We start from the raw sequence: 18620 nt of genomic DNA on the forward strand, positions 1-18620 counted from the left end.
ATAGACAAGCAGGAAATTTTAAGGGTTAAACCAATGTTTCAGCTGAAATGGGACAAATGCTTAGAAAACAACCTTCCCCAACCCCAAAGGAAGTATATAGAAAGCATAGTTAAACTAATAAAACAAAACAAGGTTTGACTGTAACTTAGGTGCAGATCATTCAACTTTTGGAAACATCAGAGTACATCCCCTTGGTTCTCAAAGGAAGAATTACAGCCAGACAAGTGGAAACTATTAGGAGAACAACTAATTGAATATTACAATGATAATGGTCCTGATTCAATTCCTAAAGAAACATTTTATATTATATATAACTTGATACAATTGGCTTTAAGGAATTACATAAATCTTAGAATAAAGAAAAAGAAGAAAGAGGAGGAAGAGGATACTGATAAAACAATTGAAAAGCATGAAGAATTAGACAAGAAAGGAGTTAAGTACAATGCTGATGAAATTAAGGAATGTGGTGCTTCACAGCAGGAGCCATTAGGGCATTCCCCATCCCCTGATCTATGCCCCTCAATTAATCCTTCATGGGTGGAGGGAGAAGAAAGAAAGGAAGGGGCAGTGTCACAATATAACCTAGAACAGCTTTTATACTTCCACCCGGCAAGGTAGATATTGAATGTTCATCTCACACATTATCAAGATTATTATAAGATGTTATGAGGATTACCTTCACATCCCCATGTCCTTAAACCTGACTGTCTTGCTAGCCCCACAGGCCAGAACAGCCTCCAATCCATGATTGTCTGAACATTCTAGACTCTTTGCATGCTGTCCTCCTGGGCAGCAGTAGCCTGGTCAATGGACAGTGCTGTGCAGGGGCAGCCATGGTATCATCAAACTGAACCATCTGGGCCTAGACCCCATCCCCTGATACCTCAGCACAAAAGCAGAACTTATCCTCATAGAGGGGATGCATTTTAGTTACAAATCAGAAACCTAATTCATTAGATAAGACAACTCTCCTATCCGTTTGTCTCCATCCGTTGATGTCCTCAGTTCCTTCAGCATCTTCGGGGTGATATTCAGGTTTGAGGGTAGGGGAGTTTCTCCCTTTTTTTCAATTGCCAGCAAGCAACAGAATGATTCTTGTAGTGCAACTTCTCTGGCAGCTTTATCAGTGGCCATGTTTCCTTGAGTGACAGGATCTTCCCCTTTTGATGGGCTGGGACATGTATTACCACAATCTTCTTAGCAAGCCAGATGATGTCCAGGAGTGATTGTATCTGCAATTTGTTCCATATTTCCTTTCCCCCAGTGGTGAGGAGCCCCCATCGTTGATAAATATACCCATGTGAGTGTACAGCAGAAAAAGCAAAATGGCTGTTGGTGTAAATGTTAAATGTATGTCCTGACACACATGGGAGACACAAGGTTGTATGAACTGTTGTCTAGATTTTCTTCCTTCTGAGGCTAAAAAGAATTACAGAGACTGCTTCCTGTCACTGTCTAACCTGTGCAAAAGTGAACCTGGCTCAGGCTAAACCAGTTCCTGCTAAGTGCCCCATGGGACAGACATCTGGAGATCATTGGGAAGTAGATTTCACCAACATGGAACACCAACAAGGTGAATCATCTGTTCTTCCTTGTCTTCATTGACAATCTCCAGATTCTTGTTAGTTACAGCCAGACAAGATGGATGCCCATCTCCCCCATATTATGATGATGGGATGTTACAAATGGAAATTGGTTTGGGGCAACCCAATCATATCTCTATGCTCCACATGCCCCCACTGAATGTCAAGGAAAGGGGCAGTATGACTGCAGTAGATGGGGGTGGAAACAATAGCTGATTGGATCTGAAAAGGCAATCGAGATTTGTTCCTGCAGTTCAGATGCCTCAAACCCCTTTTCTCCAGGCCCCACCACTGTTGTATTTTCCTTGGTAAATGCAATTCAGTCCAGATCACCTTGAAGGACTGGACAAGCTCACAGTGGGAAACTGGAAGAACACGGGGGCACAAGGTTTTATGTTTCAGGAAGAGACCTGGGATCGCTTTTCACCATCCAGAGGAAACCCCTACCCAGACATGAGACATCTGTCAGTCCAAACATAATTTTAAATGCTTTATCCTCACCCATGTCTCCTCAACCCTCCCACCATCTGCCAAACAAGTTGATGGTACTCCAAAAAACAGCCCCAACCTGACGCTCCAACCACCTATCCAATTTCCCTTACATCAACAAATACCATGTTGGACATTTTTGACTCCTATCCTGGGAGCGGCCACGTAAAACTTTCCTTTCTGCCCTAGATGGGGTACACCATCTGTTAAACCAAATCAACCCTATCTTAGTGGCCAGTTGTTGGCTATGCCTCAATTCTGCTCCCCCTTATTTTGTAGGAGTAGGATTAAACACCTCCTGGGACACTGATAAACATTCTGTTAGGAACCATTCCCTTTCAGATGAACACCTTCCTCCAGAGTATAGCATATATGTACCATGACATACTTTAGGCAACCTAGATGGGGTAGGGATGTGCCTGAAATCTATGTCCTATGACTTGTTGGTGTCTCCTTATCTTAAACACTCTTCAACCGTAATTGAAATCCCTATTGAACCTGGGTATGACACTTTTTATATCTAGCACCTACTTTGCCTGTACACTGGACCTGATGTCCTGTGTTAGAAGTTATACCCTAACTAGGGAACACTCTCCTTAATTATGCATTCCAGTTTATGTCTTACCCCAAGTTTATCTGTATTCTGAGGAGGCCACTGAGGAACATTTCAATCCTTTGTCCCAGGTGAGAAGGGAAGCCTTTCTCCTAGTTCCATTATTGGTCAGTCTGGGAGTGGCCAAATGCACTGCCTTAAGGACAGCTGCCTTCATTCATGGCAATAATCAACTTCTTGCTTTAGGGGCTCAGGTGGACCAAGATATCAGGGAGTTAGAAAACCAAATTTCTTTTCTGGAAACTTCTCTAAACTCTCTGGCTGAAGTTGTCTTGCAAAGTCACAAAGGTCTGGACTTTTATACCTAAATCAGAAAAGCCTCTGCATGACCTTGGGAGAGACATGTTGTTTCTATGCCAATAACTTTAGTGTTATTCAGGAATCTTTCTCTGTTGTCCAGAAACAACAGGAAGATAGGGAGACTGCTAGGCATCAGTCCATGCCTTAGTATCAATTGCTTTTGAATTGGTTCCCCGGTTCACTTCTCTCATAACTTCCCTATTTGGCCCCATATTTTTATTCCTTCTTGCATTACTCATTGCTCCCTGTACAATCAACTGCCTCACCACTTATATTCACAGATGTATACAGGTTGTGAAGCTTTTTGTTGGCCATTCCACACACAATCCTTTGACTTCAGATGAATCCACCCTGTAAAGGATCATACAAGAAAAGGGGGTAATGAATTGGCCTGAAGCTGAGACATCCCCCCTTATAGTTTGAAAATGAAGTTCTTTCAGATGATCTGTTTTCTGATGAGTAGGCAACTAGCAGGAGCCAAAGACATATTGTTACATATATTGTTACTTGTAATCAATAATTGTCAAACCACTTGTCTGTAGCTACATCCTGCTAATCTTTGCCAGCTGGCAGGATTGAGCCCCTTTGTAATCATTCCTAATTTGAAACATACTCATGGTTTTTGCCTTTATATACTCAGCTCTTAGGTAGGATTGGGGCTGAACTTTCTGAATTGCATTGTGGTGTTCAGTTACTGACTGGCTAATAAATGCTCTTAAACATAATTTGGTTTGGCTGTGTGGTCAATTTATTGCACTGATCCATTTCAAGGGGAATTCTTAAATTTAGTTTTATGACCTTGAAAATCTTCATATTTTGATAATTGCACTTAAATAAAATTGGTTTCCCTTATAATTCTATGTATTTTATTTCATTCATTTAAAAATATTCTGAGGAGCATTTCAGAAGCTTCACCAGACAGCTGATAATGTCTGTGACACAAAAATAGGTTAAGAATTCCTGATCTAGATGGATGTGTTACAAAGGAGTCAACTGTGCAGTGACCTGGGGTGATCAGTCTGACAGCTGAACTAAGTGGTTCAGATGTGCTGTGATGGTCTGTTTGCTTGGCCACATGCAGGCACAGCAAGAATATTAATTATGGAGAAAACCAAGAAGCAAGAGGATAAGTACAGAAAGAAGCAGTCTCTCATCCTACAGTGTCATGCGGTGGGCAGACTTTCTTCTCACTAAAAACAGACTGAGATGTTGTCTTGCTGCTTTATGTTAATCAGAAAATAAATGTGGCCAACTGTAGTCTGTGGGCATATGTTGGTCAACTATTTCTGTCTAATTAGGTTGTAAGCCCACTGGGCAGGGCCCTCACTTAAATCTATGTTCTGGAAAGTATTTAGTGCCTTTGTTGAACCCCTGTAAATGTTAGCATGTAAAAAAAAAGAGCTAGATAATAAGCAAGTGGCAAGTTCTGTATACTCCCATGTTCTAAAGACTCCATCCTAAGAAAGATCTGAGCAAATGATGGAATCACACTTGGGTATTCCAATTATACTCTAATTATTGTTTCATCATTGTAAAAAAAAAAAACACACATTTCAGATGCATATAGTATTTACATGTAAAAACAATAATAGTTCATACTTATAAAAATACCTTATGACTTGCCAATTTTTTTTTTCTTTGTAGCAATGTTGTTCACTGTAAAGTGTAAGTTTGATATCCATTTTATAGAATAGGAAACTGAAGAATACAAAGATTAAGTTATACACAAATACTACAGAAGGTAGAGGTTCAACACTGAATATTAGATATGGAGTTGATGTGAGAACTAAAATCTGGATTTAAGACCCATACACTAGGGGATGAATTAAGAATAATTTCTTAAATGCAATACTATCCATATTTTCTTGTATTGTTATTTATCTTTAAATTATATTTTTATCTGGTTTAAGTGGCAATCAGAAGTGTTGTAGGGAACACAAGTCCATATTTGATGAATCTTTTTTAGTCAATTAACATTCTAAGTTGCAGAGAAAGTATCAACCTTTATTGGCAAACTCTCATTCAAGAGTTCATGATTATCTATGAAATCACAGTGAGTTCATATTCTAATGGAGTAAATAACATGATCTTACCCCCAAGGTTTCCCATAGCACACTCTAATGCATTTGTTATAAAATATTACTGGAGTAAGAAATCCTGAGTTTTAATCTTGATTCTGACATTAACTATATGATGATGGAAAAATGAGATTGTTGGATTCATGATGGGAGAAATCATAAATTATCTGAATTGCATTTTTGTCCCAGGTACCTACACTCTACATCCAGTGATCATTTAATAATTTTTTCTGTTGACATATGAATGATTGAATTATTTCTACTAAACCTTAGCTTAAATGACTAATAATTTATTTTATTTTCATGTGGATATCTGGGTGGCTATGTGTGGCACATCCACAAACTGCTTTGAGAATTCTTCCCTATTTTTTTTAATATAAATATAGCTTTTTAGTTACAAAACATATGCATGAGTAATTTTTCAACATTGACCTTGCAAAAACTTGGGTTCCAACTTGTCCCCTGCTTCCCTCCACTCCTTTCCCTAGATAGCCGATAATTCCATACATGTCAAATATATTAAAATATATGTTAAATATAATATATGTATACATATTTATACAGTTGTCTTGCCACACACAAAAAAAACATCAGATTAAGAAAGAAGGTAAAAATAACATGGGAAGTTTTTCTTCCCAAAAATGTAAAGCAAAGAATAACAAAGAGTATAAATGCTTTGTTGTGGTCTACACTCATTTCCCAGTGTTCTTTTGCTGGGTGTAGCTGATTCTGTTCATTACTGATCAATTGGAACTGATTTGGGTCTTCTAATTGTTGAAGACAGCCACTTCCATCAGAATGGATCTTCGTATAGTACTGTTGTTGAACTGTGTAATGATCTCCTGGTTCTGCTAATTTCACTTAGCATCAGTTCATGTAAGTCTCTTCAAGCTGCTTTGTATTCATCCTGCTAGTTTATTATAGAACAATAATATTTTAACATTCATAGATAAAACTTACCCAGCCATCCTCCACTTGATGGGCATCCATTCAATTTCCAGTTTCTAGACAATGCAAAAAGGGCTGCCACAAACATTTTTTGCACATACAGATCCCTTTCCCTTCTTTAATATTTCTTTGGGCTATAAGGCCAGTACTAATACTGCTGAATCAAAGGGTATGCTCAATTTGACAACTTTTTGAACATACTTCCAAATTGCTCTCCAGAATGTTTGGATCCATCCACAACTCGACCAACAATGCAGCAGTGTCCCAGTTTTCCCACATCACCTTCAATATTTGTCTTTATCTTTCCTGTCATCTTAGTCAATCTGAGAATTATGTAATGGTACCTCAGAGTTGTCTTAATTTGCATTTCTCTGATCAATAGTGATTTGGAACACCCTTTCACATTTCATCATCTGAAAATTGTCTGTTCATATCCTTTGACCATTGATCAATTGGAGAATGGCTTGATTTCTTATAAATTAGAGTCAATTCTCTATATATTTTGGAAATGAGGCCTTTATCAGAACTTTTGACTGTAAAAATATTTTCCCAGTTTATTGTTTCTCTTCTAATCTAATGTCTGCAATAGTTTGTTTGTACAAAAGCTTTTTAATTTGATATAATCAAAATTTTCTATTTTGTGATTAATAATGATATCTAGTTCTTCTTTGGTCATAAATTCCTTCCTCCTCCACAGGTCTGAAAGGTAAACTATTCTATGTTCTTCTAAATTATTTATAAATTCATGACCCCACTTTGATCTTATTTTGGTGTACAGTGTTATGGTCAATACCTAGTTTCTGTCATACTAATTTCCAATTTTCCCAACAGTTTTTGTTAAATAGTGTATTCTTATCCCCAAAACAGAGGTCTTTGAGTTTGTCAAAAACTAGATTGCTATATATTGACTATTTTGTCCTGTGAACCTATTCCACTGATTAACTAGTCTATTTCTTAGCCAATACCAAATGGTTTTGGTGACCACTGCTTTGCAATATAGCTTTAGGTCAGGTACAGATAGGCCACCTTCATTTGATTTTTTTTTCATTAGTTCTCTTGAAAGTCTTGACCTTTTATTTTTCCAGATGAATTTTGTTATTTCTTTTAGGTCCTGGGGAGCCTGACAGGCATAGTACTAAATAAATAGAGTAGTATAGGTAGTGTCATCATTTTTATTATATTTACTAGCTATGCAAGAGCACTTATGTTTTTCCAGTTATTTAGATCTGATTTTATTTTTGTGGAAAGCATTTTGTAGTTTTGCCCATATAGTTCCTGACTTTCCCCTGGCAGATAGATTGCCAAATATTTTATACTATTGACAGTTATTTTAAATGGAATTTCTCTTTGTATTTCTTGCTGTTGGATTTTGTTAGTGATGTATAAAAATGCTGAGGAATTATGTGGATTTATTTTGTATCCTGCAACTTTGCAAAAGTTCTGGATTATTTCTAATAACTTTTTAAAAGAATCTCTGGGGTTCTCTAAGTATACCATCATATCATCAGCAAAAAGTGATAATTTGGTTTCCTCATTACCGACTCTAATTCCTCTAATCTCTTTTTCATCTCTTATTGCCCAAAGCTAGCATTTCTAATACAATATTGAATAGTAATGGTGAGAGTGGGCAACCTTGTTTCACTCCTGATTTTGTTGGGAATGGTTCCAGTTTATCACCATTACATATGATGCTTACTGATGGTTTTAAATACATGCTACTGATTATTTTAAGGAAAAGTTAATTTATTCCTATACTCTCTAGTTTTTAATAAGAGGTGCTGGATTTTATCAAATGTTTTTTCTACATCTCATGAGATGATCATTTTTTGTTAATTTGTTTATTGATATAGTCAATTATGTTAATAGTTTTCCTAATATTGAACCAGCCCTACATTCCTTGTATAAATCCTACTTAATCATGGTGTATTATCCTGGAGATGATTTTCTGTAATCTTTTTGCTAATATTTTATTTAAGATTTTTGCATCAATGTTCATTAGGGAGATTGGTCAATAATTTTCTTTCTCTCTTTTCATCCTACCTAGTTTAGACAGTACCATGTCTGTGTCATAAAAGGAATTTGGTAGGACTCCTTCATTCCCTAGTTTTTGAAATAGTTTATATTGCATTGGAGTTAATTTGTTCTTTAAACGTTTGGTAGAATTCACATGAAAATCCATCTGATCATGGGAATTTTTTCTTAGGGAATTGATTAATAGCTTGTTCTATTTCTTTTTCTAAAACAGGACTGTTTAACCACTTTAATTCTTCCTCTGTTAGTCTGGGCAACCTGTATTTTTGAAGATATTCGTATATTTCATTTAAGTTATCAAATTTATTTGCATAAAGTTAGGCAACTCCTAATTGTTGCTCTAATTTCCTCTTCATTTGGTGGAAAGTTCTCCCCTTTCATTTTTACAACTAACAATTTGATTTTCCTCTTTCCTTTTTCTAATCAAATTTACAAAAGATTTACTATTTTGTTGATTTTTTCATGGAACCAACTCTAAGTTTTATCAATAGATTTTTTACTTTCAATTTTACTAAGTTCTTTTTTTTTTAGAATTTCAAGTTTAGTGTTTGATTGGTGTTTTTGTTTTGCTCTTTTTCTAGCTTTTTTAGTTGCAAGCCTAATTCATTGATTTTCTCTTTCTCTATTTTTTGCAAGTAGATCTCTAGAGATATAAAATTTCCCCTTATTATCACTTTGGCTTCATCCCACACATTTTGGTATGTTGTTTCATTATTGTCATTCTCTTGGGTGAAATTATTAATTGTGTTTAAGATTTGCTGTTTCACCCATTCATTCTTTAGAATGAGATTATTTAGTTTCCAATTACTTTTGTTCTATTTTCCCCTGGCTTTTTATTGAATGTATTTTTTATTGCATCATGATCCAAAAAGGATGCAATAACATAAAATATTTGGGAGTCTATCTGCCAAGACAAAGTCAGGAATTATGTGAACATAATTACAAAAACCTTTCCACACAAATAAAATCAGATCTAAACAATTGGAAGAATCAAATGCTCATGAAAGAATATTATATTAGCTTATAGGTTGAGCTAATTAATAAAATGACAATTCTACCTAAATTGATCTATTTATTTAGTGGCATACTAATCAAACTTCCAAGAACTTACTTCATAGACACAGAAAAATGACAACAAAATTCATCTGTAAGACCATAAGTTCAAGAATATAAAGAGAATTAATGGAAAAAATGCAAAGGCGGGTGTCCTAGCTGTAGCAAACCTAAAACTATATTATAAAGAAGTCATCATCAAAACTATTTGATACTGACTAAAAAATTGAGTAGTCAATCAAATTTATAAGAATACAAGCCATTCTCCAACTGATAAATGGTCAAAGATATGGATAATTTTTAAATGAAGAAATATAAAAATATGCTCTAAGTAACTATTGATTAGAGAAATAGAAATTAAGACAACTCTGAAGTACCACTTCTTACCTTTGATATTCACTAAGATGACAGGAAAAAGATAAGAATGAGTTTTTCAGGGGATGTGGGAAAACTGAAACACTAATACATTGCTGGTGGAGTTATGAACTTATGCAACTATTCTACAGAGCAATTTGGAACTATCCTCAAAAGGCTATCACCCTGTGATCCAGCAGTGTCTTTATTAGGCCTGAATTCTAGAAACCATAAAAAAGGGGCAAGAACCCACATGTGCAAAAATGTTGATAGCAAATATTTTTGTAATGGCAAGGAGTAAGAAACTAATTAGATACCCCTCAGTTGGAGAATGGCTGAATAAGGGATGGTAAATAAATGTAATGGAATACTATTGTTCTGTAAGTTATCAGCAGGCTGATTTCAGAAAAGCCTGGAAAAATTTACATGAACTGATGCTAATTTAAGTGAATAGAACCAAGAGAACATAGTAACAACAAGATAATAACATGATCAACTATGATGGATTTGACTCTTTTCAACAATGAGGTGATTCAAGGCAATTTCGATAAGACCTGTAATGGAAAGAACAATCCACATCCAGAGGATGAATTACAGATTTTGAATGTAGATAAAATCATCATTTTTGTTGTTGTTATTGTTAGTGTTTGTTTGCTTTTTTATCCACATGGTTTTTCCCCTTTAGTAGAGGGCCACAGATAGTGGAGGAAATCTGGGTGAGGTATAAGACCCTTCAGTCCAGAGGGAACCTGTTGACAATGTCTGGTTTGGCTCCCTATTTCCCCGAAGAGCTCTCAACCTTCCTGAGAAGTCTAGGGGCTGTGACAACCTGTGTTGTAATTAAAGCAGAGTGATACTGAGTGGCAAAGAGACATCTATTACAATAGCAAGTTGTTTATGTGGTCCTGCATGCACAGTATATAGTTAGAGCATGTGCAGTGTTGCTATAGTTACGTAAGGATATTAGGGTATGTAAAGCTGAGAGAATTTGGAATAAATGGATTCCATGTGTGACCATCTATGTGAGTCTTGCCTCTTCATTCCTCTTCTAAGACCAAGTAGTAGGGCTGGTACCTTTAAGAGTCAAGGGAACAACCTTGCACAGTGCAAAAAGGAAGGAAAAAGACTTTAGTGCCTGAGGCACCCAGATGTGATCTCTGTAGCTACCAAGAACTGTCATGAGTGCAGAAACTCTGGTTGCATTGAGAACGCATCATCAACAGGAGACTTCTCCTTCTCTTATTGACTTGCTTAAAGATTCTTTGGGTGTAATAGTTGCTATTAAGCCCCAAGCACTTTTTGCCTGGGACCCTGGAGCTGAGCCCCATCTCTGATAATGAGGACATTGGAGCTGGGCAAAACTGCTTCATGGGCAGTGCTGATGGTGTCATTGTCCCTTCCACTCCTCCTCCTCTTCCCACCCATGAAGGCAAAGTTGAGGGAGAAGGGTCAGGAGATGGGGAATACCCTAAGGGTGAATGCTCAGCTGCAGGCAGAATTAAAATGAGCTTTAAATGTGAAAAGCACAACATCCCTTCTCCTCAGCAAGGTATTTAATATACTTAATTTGGCCCAACTGGCTATGCCCTCCCAATCTTCTAGAGCAATAACAAGCAAAATAAATCGGTAAAATGCTTTAAAAAAAAAAAAAGAGAGAGAGAGAGAGACTCTAGCTCTGCCCCAGGTACTGTACTCTCCAGGGATTTGGACACCAATTATCTGCTTGTTTTTCTCCTCATACTTCCTTGTCTGGCTGCCCAAGTTAAAATCTTTCCTAGTTTTAAAACTTGTAGGCTTCCTTAAGATCAATTTTAACCCATTGTATTCAGTTAGTTCTCCCACTGACTTCCACCTTTCTGGTTCTAATCTTGCTTCCTTTTGTTCTAATTGTTCTAAAGTAACTTTTTGTTTCTTCTCTGACTCAGCCTGTAGGCGGAGTTCTTGTACTTTTTTGTTTTAATTGCTTTAGTGCCTTGCTCACATCCTCCTGATTTTTTCATTGCTGAGCTGTACTCAAAGGACATGGGAATAGATGCCTCAGAGCCTGGGAGCAAGCCCTCTGTTCCTTGTGGGATGTGTTCTCTGCTAGAGAATCACTTGTCTGACTCTCTAACTTATATACTTGAGCTGCATGCATGCACACCTGTGTCCTCAAACTTGATCACGAGTAAACTTATACCCTGACCCATTATGCTTTCCTGACTTCCTGTCTCTTGACTAGACTACAGATCCTTCTCTTGTGGAGCCTGATGACCCTGAAAGCACTGCCCCCACCTCATTAAGCAGCAGTTCTTTGTTCAAAAGAGCATCCAGACACAGGAGTTTGCAAGCACAAGTCTTTATTGTACATGATCACATCCAACACTACTCTACACTACTCTACTTCCTGTTCCTCACTAATTATATTGGGTCTATGAAGCCACATGCACAGCCCATAAGAGAAGATGTTTCCCATTGATGATGCGTTTTCAATGCAACCAGAGTTTCTGCACTCGTAGTAGTTCCTGCTAGCTACAGAGATTGCATCCAAGTGCTTCAGGCACATATCAAGATTCTCCAGAGAGCTAGCTTGAACATAACATCCTTTTGTTCTTATTTTAATGACACAGCATGACAAATGTGGAAATATGTTTAAAAAATTGCATGTTCATCCTATATTAAATTCTTTGCTGTCTAGGGAAGGGAATAAAAAAGGAGGGAGGGAGAAAAAATAGGCATAATATTTTGCAAAGGTGAATGTTAAAAATTATCTTTGCACATATTTTTTTTTTAAAATAAAAGCTATTATTTAAAGAGAGAGAATTGAAAGCTCTTTATAAGCTGCAGATGGAGAGTTTGACAACTTTTCTGCTTCATGAATTTAGGTTTTCTGTATATAAGTGTGGTGCCCTTCCAATTAAGCAACCTTCAATTGTATCAAAATTTTACTTCTTTTGCTCCTGCTTCCTGTAGACTGAAATCAGCTTATCATCATCTTTTGATCCCTCTGTAATGTCTATTTTCTGTATGGTAGGTGCTAAATGTATATTTTTAATGAAGAAACTATAAAAATTACTAACAATGAAAACTACAATTTGTTGAAAAAGTATTGACTTTCTCACTTTCCAATTCTTATTTGGTTTTAGGATTTAGATAAAGTGCATTTTTGTTATTTATTATAGCTTTTATTTACAAGTTATATGCATGCGTAATTTTACAGCATTGACAATTACTAAACCTTTTGTTCCAATTTTTCCCCTCCTTCCCTTCACTCCCTCCCCCAGATGCCAGATTGTTCAATACATTTAAATATGTTAAAGTATAAATGAAATACAATATTAGTATACATGTCCAAACAGTTATTTTGCTGAGAATCGGACTTGGAAATAGTATACCATTAGCCAGTGAAGGAAATCAAAAATGCAGGCGGACAAAAGTAGAGGGATTGGGAATTCTATGTAATGGTTCATAGTCATCTCCCAGAGTTCTTTTGCTGGGTGTAGCTGGTTCAATTCATTACTGCTTGGAGCTGATTTGGTTCATCTCATTGTTGAAAAGGACCAGGTACATCAGAATTGATCATGATATAGTATTGCTGTTGAAGTGTATAATGATCTCCTGATCCTGCTCATTTCACTCAGCATCAGTTAATGTAAGTCCCTCCAGGCCTTTCTAAAATCTTGCTGTTGATGATTTCTTACAGAACAATGATATTCCATAATATTCATATACCACAATTTATTCACCCATTCTCCAATTGATGGGCATCCACTCAGTTTCCAGTTTCTGGCCACTACAAAGAGGGCTGCTGTTGGGGTCCTCAGCTAGGGCAGACCTGCTGACACCAGCTGGTGTCTGAGCACTTACCTACAATTATCGTCACCTCTACAACCTTCGCAAGTCTCCAGATATGACAGAGCAGTCTGACACCACTAATGCAGTTAGAGAAGCTTTATTTCTTAGTTACATCATCTTGTCTCTCCTAACTTTCTCCCCCTCTTCTGTCCTACAATTATACCCCTCTCATCTCCCTTGCCAATGTGCCACAACAACAAGTATGTGTTTAGCTTATGTATTCAGGAGCCCAACTCGATTTGGTGCATATTCGATGCTTATCCTGGCATGTCTACAGGGTGTGCCCCGGACCTTTAGCCAGTGAGGCAGAACCCACACCCGAGGCTTTAACATCCATTCACAAGAGTGAGCTGACTGAAATCCAACCAGTCAAAGACCACAAGGGTCAAGTTTGCACAAGACTTGTCTTTGCACAGACTCATTGCCTATACAAATGGGGCATTGTGTGCAAGGTATATGATGAAGGGTCTCAAGATTAATGCAGACTCTTGTTATTCTGTTCCCTAGCATTCTTGTTGCTAAGTTCTCTAGCAGGCTGCTACAAACATTCTTGCACATACAGGTCCCTTTCCCTTCTTTAAAATCTCTTTGCTATTACTGGGCTTATACCCCAAAGAGATACTAAAGAACGGAAAGGGACCTGTATGTGCCAAAATGTTTGTGGCAGCCCTGTTTGTAATGGCTAGAAACTGGAAAATGAATGATGGCCATCAATTGGAGAATGGTTGGGTAAACTGTGGTATATGAATATCATGAAATATTATTGTTCTGTGTTGGAATCTTTACAAACTGTTAACTCATTAGAGTTGATAGATTATTGATCTGATCTTACAAGAAGATGTTTTGGGCCAGAACCTGAAACAAGGTACTAAGTAGAACTAATTGTTACAATGCTTGTGTTCACACTAGTACTCATTGGAATTCACAAGTATGAGAGATTCACAAAAGTTAACTGTGTAACTTTGTGAATTCACACCTCCCTTGAAGCTCTTAGGGCCAGAGAACACTATGGGAGAAAACCCATAATCCCTCTCTCTCATATCCCACAATTCCTCTCTCTCGTATAAAAGAAACAGACAGAGACTCTTGGACAGATTTCAGCTGAATTATGCCAGAAGCCCTCTCTCTGAGGCAAGAGAGATTCACTGGAATATTTTCCACTTGGCTGGCTGGTGGCGGAAGAAGAGTTTTCAGAGGAAGAAGCTACGAGTCAAGAGTTCAGCAGAAGATTGAGAAGGCTTTCTCAGAGGCACAACCAGATCTCTGAGGTGGCTGGGTTCCTACACCTCCCCACTGAGACCAAGCTGGTCTGAAAGACTCTCCAAAAAGCTAGCTGAGCCCCAAGTGAAGGAGACAAGCGATTCATTCCATCTTTGTGCTGGCTGGAGGTTGAAGGACAGAACCTTTGGATTTGGAGACATTTGGAGGGAGCTCTTGGAACCAAGCAGAGAGAGAGGGATTATAGGTTTTCCCCCAGAGTGCTCTCTGGCCCTAAGAGCTTCAAGGGAGGTGTGAATTCACAAAGTTACAGTTTACTTTGTGAATCTCACATAGTTGTGAACTCCAGTGAGTAAAGGTGTAAACACAAGCATTGTATTAATTAGTTCTACTTAGTACCTATTTTCAGATTCTAGCCCAAAACATCTTCTTGTAAGATCAGATCAATAATCTATCAATTCTAATGAGTTAGCATTTTGTAAAGATTCCAACAGTTCTGTGTGATGACCGCGTATTTAAAATCAGCCATAGTCAGGAATTCAGGTTAAGAGAAAAATCTTCAATCTTTATTGAAGTGAAGAGGTGAAAAAGAATTGCCATAGCAATATGGGCAGCTGAGACAGGAAGCCAGCTAGCAGAGGGGGATTGGAGATGAAAGGCCATCACGATGGCAATGCAAGCAGCTTCCCTTTCCAATCCCTTGCCACCAAAAACGTCATTTCCTATAGAACACATCAGGACTTGCACAAAAAGTAGGTGGGGGGCCATTCTTTCTCCAAGCATATATATAAATAGAGTATGGTCCAATTACTATTTAGCCTCACATGCTTGGGACCTCAGTGCATCAACTTGAGCCTCAACCCATTACATCTCCTGCTTTCTTTTGTTTTAGAACACAGGTGGTCATGCCATCCCTGACTCCTCAGGGAGGTCAGAGCCCCCAAGGGGAGGTGATCACACCCTCCCTGACTTCTCAGGAAAGGAGGTAAAAGCACTAAAAAGGAGATAATCACGCCCTCCCTGACATCTCAAGAAGGGAGATGAAAAGCACCAAAGGGAAGTGGGGATTGCTAGCGGGTTTCTGGGTTGAAGGGTCTTATTATGCACAAACCCATCAGCATGGGAGGTATTACACAAGCACATAGTAATAACACAGAGACTATTACTGATGACTCTCCCCACAGTCAGTGCAGGCTTGATGTGGTGTAACAAACATGAATTGTACAGGCAAGTAATGGTATAACAAACAATATAAACCAACATGGTGTTGTAAAAGATTGCCAGAAGTCCTAGAAGGAGAGTATGTAAACAGCAGTCACACATACACCTTCTTCAACAGCCAAGAGATACTCCAAAACCAATCTATTGTCCATTGCTTCACATATCAGGGAATCCAATCATCACCCCAAGTTTTTGTAGTCCTGCAAAAGTATTTTTATGTGTTAAGGAATCCAATGATTCCAGCAGATTTTGAAGTCCTGTAACAGTCATATCATTTCTCAGAAAATCCAATGATTTCTGAGGGCTTTCAAGTCTTATGTCTCAAAGAATCCGATTGATTATTCCTGAGGGTTTTCAAGTCCTACAACAATCTTATGTCTCAGATAATCCAATGATTCCTGAGGGTTTTGAAGTCCAACAATTTTCTATGTCCATGAGTCAAACGCCATAACTGCCATCTCTTTCAATAGTGAGCACAATCAGCAACAGAACCACCCGATGTTTCTTGGGTCTTCTCCTTCGTTTCAAGGGTCTGCTCCATCTCTCTACGATGGACAAGGTGAATATGGCTTGTTGGCACCCATCTGATTCCTTCTCCACCTGTAGAGATACAAGCAAACCCTCTCCCCCAAGAAGTTAGCCTATCTGGTCCCTTCCATTCACCACTTTCTGGGTCTCTCCACATCACCTGGCAATTATCTAAAGATAGTGGAGCTGCTCGCACTGGACACTGCCATTCCAGTGGGTTATAAAACCTGTCTGCCAGAGCCAGTGCATCTTTGTCAAAAATCAAGAAGTTAATAGTATAAAGGGCTAGATTTAGAAGTTCTCTAGGGTTACCTGTGGCTCCCCCTTTCTTTTGTTTTTGGAGCAGCGTCTTAATGTCTCTGTTTCTCCTCTCTACTATTGCCTGTTCTTGAGGATTAAAGGGTATGCCAGTGGTGTGTAAAATCTTATACTGTGCACAAAAGTGTGCAAAATGTTTGGAGGTATATGCAGGACCATTGTCTGTTTTTATTGCTTGTGACACACCCATAATGGCAAATGCTTGTGTGAGGAATTCAGTGATTATGCAGGCAGTCTCTTTTGCTGCTTGTATTGCAAAAGAAAATCCTGAAAAGGTGTCTACTACAATATGATAAAAGACAGAGGACCAAAAATTTAAAATGGGTCACATCCATTTTCCAAATTTCCCTGGGTCTCAAAACACAAGAGTTCTTCTCTGGAGGCAGTGTAGGAGCGTGGAAAGGAAGGCAAGCTGTACAGCTTTTTACTATGCTCCTAGCTTCCTCTTTTGCTATCCCAAATTGTAAACACAAAGCTTGAGCAGCCTGATGGTATTTAGAATGAGATTCCTGGGCCTCCTGAAATAAAGGCATGCTGGCTAACATAGTTACAAGGCTATCTGCCTTTGAATTCCCATCAAAAATAGGACCTGGAAGTCCACTATGTGAGTGGACATGCAAGATATAAATCTTTCCTGAATGCTTTCTCACTTGCTCCTGAAGTTTCTTAAAGAGCTGATATATATTAGAAGCTGCAAATTTTATTTGGGCTGTGGCAATTCTTTGTACCACACCTGAATAGGCTGAATCAGATATTATATTTATGTCTCCTGGGTAATAAGTTAGAGCTAGCATGATTGCATATAATTTGTTCTGCTGAGTGGACTGAAAAGGAGTTCTGACTACTCTCTTTATAGTTAAGTCATGAGAGTATACAGCACAAATATTGTGTTTGGCCGCATCTGTAAACATAGTTGGTCCTTTAAGAGGAACATTAGAAACTTTTTCTTCAAGAATCCATTGTCAATTATGTAAAAGTCTGGTTATCTTTAATGGAGACCCTTGTGTAAAATTTGGAGCCATGGCTAATAAAATTTGCCACTCTGGGATGGTCTCATAGCACACATTAATTTGTGTATTGGTGTAAATGATATATATCTTATCAGGTCTTGCCCCAGATAATTGTACTACTCACTTAATGGCCTTTAATAAAATTCTAGCCACAAGCACTGGGTAAGGAGTAAGGCTTTGTTCTGGTTGTGCGGGGAGGTTCACCCACTCTATCACACTGTCTCCTTGATGAAGGACTGCTGTGGGTGCCTCTTGTGTGGCAAAAACTGATATTTCCAAGGGTTTTTGAGTGACTCATTCAACCACATTGGATAAAGCCAGTTCAACTTTTCTCAAAGCCTCTTGAGCTGGTGTGGTGAATTTAAAGCACTGTTTCCCCTTAAAATGTCATATAATGGTTGTAACTGATAGGTAGTCAAGCCTAACACTGGTCACATCCATTGGATATCTCCTATAAATTTCTGAAAATCATTTAAGGTATTTAGCTTCTCTATACTTAAGGACAGTTTTTGTACTGTAAGCACCTTAGGGTATACTTCATATCCTAATTATTGAAAAGGAGCATGTCTTTGAATTTTCTCTTCAGCTATGTACAATTTGTAGTATCTTAGTGTTTCTATGGTCTTTTGTAGACCTGCTCCTCAGGGGCACTTCTCAATATATCATCCATATAATGTAATAGCATAACTTTTGGAAATGCTTTTCTTATTGGAGCAAGAGCAGCAGCAACATACATTTGACACATAGTGGGGCTGTTTTTCATTCCCTGTGGCAAAACTGTCCATTCATATCTTTTATAAGGCTCAGCTAAGTTAATGCTGGGCACTGAAAAGGCAAATCTTTTCATATCCTCCTTATCCAGAGGGATAGAATTGAAACAATCCTTAATATCGATGACCCAAAGAGGCCACTCTCTAGACAATGGAGTAGGAGATGGAAGTCCAGGCTGAAGAGTTCCCATAGTTTCCATCTGTTCATTCACTTTTCTTAAATCAGTGAGCATCCTCCATTTTCCAGATTTCTTTTTTACAATGAATACTGG

This window comes from Antechinus flavipes, chromosome 6, assembly GCF_016432865.1.
Source record: "Antechinus flavipes isolate AdamAnt ecotype Samford, QLD, Australia chromosome 6, AdamAnt_v2, whole genome shotgun sequence".
Taxonomy (NCBI): domain Eukaryota; kingdom Metazoa; phylum Chordata; class Mammalia; order Dasyuromorphia; family Dasyuridae; genus Antechinus; species Antechinus flavipes.